The sequence below is a fragment of the Otolemur garnettii genome, unplaced genomic scaffold (assembly GCF_000181295.1).
Source record: "Otolemur garnettii isolate 467f Iridium unplaced genomic scaffold, OtoGar3 scaffold00100, whole genome shotgun sequence".
Taxonomy (NCBI): Eukaryota; Metazoa; Chordata; class Mammalia; order Primates; family Galagidae; genus Otolemur; species Otolemur garnettii.
The window spans coordinates 2,283,789-2,291,388 of NW_003852495.1; the positions used below are offsets into that span (position 1 = coordinate 2,283,789).

Sequence of the window (7,600 nt, forward strand, 5' to 3'; positions counted from 1 at the left end):
GTCCCAGCTACTTGGGAGGCTGAGGCAGGAGACTCACTTGAGCCCAGGAGTGGGAGGTTGCTGTGAGCTGTGATGCCACAGCACTCTACCCAGGAGGATAGCTTGAGGCTCTGTCTCAAAAAAACAACAAAAAAAGAACCAATATTAAGAATCTCTGAGGGGCTCAAACAGCTCAAGAAGAAAAAAAAAATACTATTAAAAAATGAGCAAAGATATTAAGTTTTTTCAAAAGAAATAGCCAACAAACATATGAAAAAATGCTCAATATCCTCAATCATCATGAAAATGCAAATTAAAACCCTAATGAAATACCACTTTACTTCTGTCGGAATGGCCATTATAAAAAATTCAAAAAGTGTGCTCACCTCAGCAGCACATATACTAAAATTGAGACAATACAGAAAAGATCATCATGGCCCCTACATAAGGACAACATGCAAATTTATGAAGCATTCGTTAGTTTTTATTAGGAGAATATCTCCTCTCCAACCCACCCAGCAATTGAAGCAACACCAAAAATATATTACCGGGATCTGATCAAGTGAAAAAGGTTTTGCACAGCTAAGTAAAGCAAACAGCCTTCAGAATGGGAGAAGATTTTTGCAGGTTATGTTTTTGACAGAGGTTTCATAACTGGAATCCACAGAGAACTCAAACTAATCAGTAAGAAAAAACAAACAACCCCATTTCTTTATGGCAAGAGACTTGAACAGAAACTTCTCTGAAGATGACAGATGCATGTAAAAATGTTCATCATCTTTAATCATCAGAGAAATGCAAATAAAAACCACTTTGAGATATTACCTAACACCAGTAAGATTAGCCCACATAGCAAAATCCCAGACCTGCAGACATTGGCATGGATGTGGAGAGAAAGGAACACTTCTATGCTGCTTGTGGGACTGCAAACTAATACAGCCTTTTTGGAAAGAAGTATGGAGAATTCTCAGGGATCTAAAAGTTGGTCTACCATTTGATCCTACAATATCATTACTAGGTATCTACCTAGATGAACAAAAAGCATTTTACAACAGAGACATTTGCACCAGAATGTTTATTGCAGTCCAATTCATGATAGCCAAGTTATAGAGGCAACCTAATTGCCCCTCAACCCATGAATGGATAAACAAGTTATGGTATATGTATACCATGGAATACTATGCAGTCATAAAGAAGAGGGAGACTTTACAACTTTATTTTTACCTGGATGGAACTGAAACATATTCTTCTTAGTAAAGTATCTCAAAAATGGGGGGGAATAGTATCCAATGTACTCAATACTATTATGATATGAATATATAAACACACATTCATATGAATGATAAAATACAAAGATGGTCCAGAAAGAAAGAGGGGAGAAGAGAAAGAGGGGAGAGGAGGGGTAGGGTCTGTGGAGGGAGGGTATTTGGCAGGATCTCACCTAATGTACACAATGCAAGAGTACATTTCAAAACAACTAAGAGTATATTATAAATGTCATACCACAAAAATAAGTGAGGTGGATGTTATGTTAATTAGTTTGATTTAAGCATTCCAGATTGTTTATCAAATCATCATATTGTACCCCATAAATGTATACAGTTATGATTTAGCAAAAGTTAAGTTTAAAAAGTCAAAAAGTGATAATTGTTGGCACAACTGCAGTAAGAACAGTATGGAGATTTCTCAAATAACTAAAAGCAAATCTACCATTTGATCTAATAATGTCACTACAGAAAATCTACCCAAAGGAAAAGAAATCAGTTTATACTTTAAAAAACCCACCTGTGCTCTTATATTTAAACACAATTCACAATAGCAAAGATATGGAACAAACCTAAGTGCCCATCAACTGATGAGTAAATTTAAAAAATGTGACATAGATACTGACACACACACCAGAATACTACTCAGCCATTAAAGAGAATAAAATAATGATTTTTGCAGCAAATGATATGGAACTGTGGAGACCATTATTATTCTAAGTGAAGTAACCAAGAAACAAAAAACCAAACACTACATCTTCTCATTTACTAAAGGGAGCTAAGCAGGGGTACGTACATATGTTCACACAGAGTGACCTAATGGACATTGGATACCCAGAAAAGGGAAGACGGGAGGGAGTGAGAGATAAAAAATTGCCTATTGGGTACACTAAAAGCCCAGACTTCACCACTATATAAGTTACCCATGTAATAAAAAGACATTTGCACCCTCTAAATCTATTAAAATATAATATTGTCAAAATAATAATTAGGGAACAAATCAAACATCTGGTAGTATACCAATTCTACTCTTAGAGAATTTTTATTCCTCCATGTTGCTATGTTAGAGAATGGTGTCTTTTGTATATTGCTTTTTACACATATATACACAAACACAAATCTATATATAGCATATACACAGAAAAATATAGATACATAGTCACACCCATATTTTAATATATATTTTTTAACCCAAAACACACACACACACACACACACACACACACACACATATACACATAAATTCACAGGAGTGTATAGGAAATCTTTTTTTAAAATAATAGCTCTAGCAAATATAGAAAGCTATGTTTTTCTTGAATTTCAAACACCATTAACTGATCACAAATAAAGAATTACACTAAAGACATCTACATAATTTCTATATTGGGAATGTTACAGTCTAACTATCTTCCCTGACACATAAATTTGGAAACCATATATTGAGATGATCCACCACAAGATAAAAGGAACTTGGATCCCTAAGTCATCAGGTGAAGAATAGCCTCCGCCTTTATTCACATGGGACGTGGCATGAACAATAAATTAACATTTGTTGTAACAAATCAATGAGCATCCAGGGTTTGTTATTATAATAAAATCTAGACTAATCTGACCAAATAGAAATGGACATGACTATAGATAAGGAAAAAATAAATGTCTATCCTGAAAATTCTCAGCCGCAGGACTGCCCTCCTAAGAACTTAAATTACTAACATCCGCAACAAAACAATATTACATTGTTCAGAAAACCCCTAGATAAGAAATTAAAGTTGTCCCTAGCTGATAGCAATTCCTGGATATTGTCAAAATGAGACTGACAACTAATACAGATGAAAAACACCCCCAAACATTTGTCCCAAGTGATAATTATACAACTACAATGTATGAAGAAATAAGCTACTATTGAGAAAAGCAGACTTATTCCACTCTGAACAAAAAGCAAATTATATACCCAATGACTTCAATTGGGATTGAAGTCAATCAATAGAGAATACAATTTCTCGAAGTTACAAAACCCAAATGTGATGGTTAATTTGAGTTGTCAACTTGACTATATTAAGTGATACCCAGATAATTGGTAAAGCATTGTTTCCAGGTATGTCTGTGAGAATATTTCCAGAAAGATTGGCATTTGAATCAGTGGAATGAGTAAGAATGATTTACCCAAACCCAATGTGTGTGAGCACAATCCAATTCACTGATGGCTCAGATACTGCATAGAACCCAAAAGCAGAGGAAAGGTGAATACACTTTCTTTCTCCAGGGGCTGAGATATGTGTCTTCTGCTCTTAGACAGAAAACCCCCAGGATCTCTGGCCTTTGTGCTCAGCAGCCCTCCACATTCTCAGTTTTCAACCTTAGATTGCAAGTTATACCATCAGCTTCCCTGATTCTGAGACCTTCAGACTTGAACCGTTCTACCAGCTTCCCTGGTTTTCCAGCTTGCAGACAACCTATGAAGAGATTTCTCAACCTCCATAATTAAAGGAGCCAATTCCCATAATAAATCTCCTCTTCTCTATCAGTCAATCAATATATCTATCAATCCACCTATCAATCCCCTCTTGTTTCTGTTTCCCTGGAGAATTCTGATGAATATGCTTTAAATTTGTGAAAAAAATAAATGGCTGATTCAAAAAATTCAGAACAAATGCACTGCCTGATGTAAGTAGACATATTTTTAAGTGAATCAAATAATATAACAATTGCAATAAAAGACACTATAAATACATACAATAACAAGTTAGAGATGCTTGAAAATATTATTTATGAACAGAAAAATAGCCTGAAATAAATTAACCAGGAAGACAAAGAGAAGTTAAGAGACATGGGGAATGGTGCTTATTTGTGCTTATTTTTATTTGGAATATTAGACAATACTGGAGAAATGAGAAAGAAGCAAGTCTGAAAGAAATTATGGCTACAATTTGTTCTGAATTGATAAGGAGCATAAATCCACTTTAGGAAAAAATATACCTCCTAAACAGAATAAATAAAACCAAACTTGAATGAATCATAATGAAAAATAGAGCATCAAAGACAAAAGAAGATATTAAAGCACCCACAGAGAAGATAAAGATTACATGCAAAGGAATGACAATTAGACTGACTCCATTCAGGTAAGTGTGGATAATAATATTTTATGAATAATTATTTATAAATGTAAATACAATGCAACAATACCTAACACTAGAGCATTTATTTATTCAGCTCACTATACTGACACATTTTTTAAAAATATGGATCATCTTACAAGTGCATATTAAGATGAGACAATTTTCTGTTTTTCTGATGTCACAAAGGACAGGAAAACAGATAACCCCATATAATTGTACATTCTAAAGCAAGAGTTTAGTCTACCTTCTGCAGAATTACCAGAAGAAATGGTAGAAAACTAAAATTTTCAGAACAAATAGTACAAAACCAATTTGGAGAACTTCAGCTCATCATGTAATATAAGGACATACAAAAAAGTAGCTAAAGAGTGAACAGCTTGTTAAAGAGCTACTGGAGAAGATTCCTTAACAGAGTGTTATTGGAATGTTGTGCACTTCCTCATGACAACTGCCAGGGAAAGCAGGGAGAAGGTGTTGGCCAAGAGAAATAGAAATCTCAGGAAATGTTTCATATATGTGCAGTTTAGAGCTTGGACCACACACAGATAGCTTCTTAAACATATCTGGAAAATACAGAAGTGAGAAGTTGTAGACTTAAGACAGCAGAGCAGAGATAGGCTGGTCTGAATTAGGAGGGAGTGGAACTTCTGCTGGCATTTTTTGTTTGTTTTGTGAGGGAGGGTTTGTCCAAAAATGCCACCCACATGGAACTACCATGATTAGGATTCGAACCAAAAAGAGAAATGGACTCCAAAAGGCAGGAATTGAAAGTTGGAGTCATAAATGCCAACTGAAGGTGATCTAGGAATAAGAATTGAAGTTTTCAGAAAGGAAAGTTTCTGAATACCCCAGAAATGATCTACAGAAGAAAAAAGGAAAATTTAGCTGCCACATCCACAAGGTACAGACACTAGAGCAGAATACCAATCACTTAAACCCATTCTCTTCTTCTCTTAAATCTCTCTCCCCTAAACCTGACCTATAACTTGCTTTATTGCTTTTAAAATCCTTTGAGTATTATTTTGGTTAAATGAATGACTATAATTTCACAATGACCCGTGATCTCGTTTTGATTAAGTGCTTTAAACATTTTGGGTATCTTTGATGGTATTTTTCAATATCAAGATTCTACACTAAGTCCTCTTAACCTAGAGTTAACTATGAGATTATCCAACTGGGCCCATGTAGATCTTCAAAGAATGTCTCTCTCATCTTGTAGAGATATTAAATAATTAAACTTATTTGGCAGATTACAAGGGAAACATTGCCAAATGACGTGTGATGTTAGATCTTCTTTGATTTTCATTTATAGGTATGCTATTTATATAAATGCTTCAAAATTGTATAAAACTCTTAGAAAACTGTCATCCATCATAATTCTGGTTATTATGTTGTATGCTACAAAATAACCAAATTTCCTTATCAATTATAAATAAAATGTCATATTTTTAACCATGGTTATTCTAACTCTGTCACTCACAGTTTTGATTTTTTTCTCTAAGGCATCAGTAATCAGATTCATGGAAAAGACTCTAACAAGTACTCTTAAATACAGATTTCTAATAACTTGCAGATCAGTGGGCAAAAAGCTCTTCAAAACTCTAAAAAACTGATGAATTCACTAAACATCTTATCAAAATTAAACAGAATAAAACTAATCATGTGAGATTAAGTAACTGATGAAGAAAATGTTTTTATGACTTTTATTTGAAACAGTATTGGTTTTTTATTTAAATGTCTTATTTTCCAGATTTAAGAAAAATTTATGTTTTGTATATCTACAGTTTACAATAATTTAGTAATGTATATACTTTTATAGAGTAATGTGGGAAATATTTGCTTTTTCTCCATACCTGATCCCTCCAAAATTCTAAAATAAGTCATAAATATTTTTAGTTTTATGGAAATATGACATTTACATAAGTTCAACAAAAATTTACTCTCTCTTTATAGCAGGACATAATTGCAATAATTGGTTATATTACCAAGGCTTTTACTAAAATGTTTTATGTTTGAGAATGTGCATAGAATGGCTGGTTCCAAGGTTTCCTAGCCTTACAGCGTGTCACTTTCTGGCAGGCCCAGTAACTTTGAGACTAGGTTAAACCAAAATATTGCCTAGATTTGATTTCCTAGCCTGAAGAGGTTTTTTGTTGTTGTTGTTGTTGTTGTTGTTGCTTGTTTTTACTTTTAGTTTTGTTTCTTTTTTTAATTGTTTGGGATTCATTGAAGGTACAAAGAATTAAGTTACCCTGAATGCATTTGTTAGATAAAGTCCCTCTTATGATTGTGTCTGCCCTCAAGAGGTATGCCATTCAACATGACCCTCCTCCCCTTTGCCCACTCCCTCATCCCCCTACCCCCCATCTTGTATTAGATCCTCTACTGCCTTCATATTAGAATTGAGTACATTGGATTTTTGCTTCTCTGTTCTTGTGATGGTCCACTAAGAAGAATGTGTTCCACCTCCATCCAGGTTAATATAAAACATATAAAGTCTCCATCTTTTTTAATGCTGAATAGTATTTTCATGGTATACAGAGAAAAAGTTATGTTTCTAAAGGAAAACTATAATACACACCTGTTATTAAGTTGTAGCTCTGTGCGTTGTTCTCAAGTTATTTTTATCTAGTTATAGACCAGATTAGATCTTAAATTCCTTCAGATTCCTCCAATCTAACATTCTTCCCTCAGATTACTAAAAACAGGAACTTCTCTATTGCTAAAGCTCTATAGCTGAAACTAGATAAATGTTAAGGAACAAATCTCATGCCGAATATAAGGGCCATACAGTCCTGAACTGGGACATGCTTGTTATTGATCCCAGTAGCCAAAGAGAAGCAACACAAAATAATTATGCAATCCTCCTCATTTTTTCCTTAAAAACCTTTGTCTTCTTCCTTTACTTCCCTGAATACACAGGTGGTTTACCTTGCCACACATATTCTTACTGCAGTGCCCTATTCCTGAGTATGTATCATATTCCATTAAAGAGATAAGATTCAAAAATATGGGCTCGGTGCCTGTGGCTCAAGAAGCTAAGGCGCCAGCCACATACACCTAAGGTGGCAGGTTCGAATCCAGCCCAGGCCCACCAAACAACAATGATGGCTGCAACCAAAAATATAGCCAGGCGTTGTGGCAAGCACCTGTGGTCCCAGCTACTTGGGAGGCAGAGGCAGGAGACTCACTTGAGCCCAGGAGTTTGAGGTTGCTGTGAGCTGTGATGCTACAGCACTC

The 7,600-nt window shown here is 34.8% G+C and overlaps 1 non-coding gene across 1 annotated transcript; it reads left to right on the forward strand.

The window, feature by feature from the left end:
- The first annotated feature begins 357 nt into the window (after window positions 1-357).
- LOC111727335 lies at window positions 358-464 on the forward strand. The gene has a single exon (XR_002774914.1). It is a non-coding gene; the product is annotated as a U6 spliceosomal RNA (small nuclear RNA).
- The last annotated feature ends 7,136 nt before the right edge of the window (window positions 465-7,600 follow it).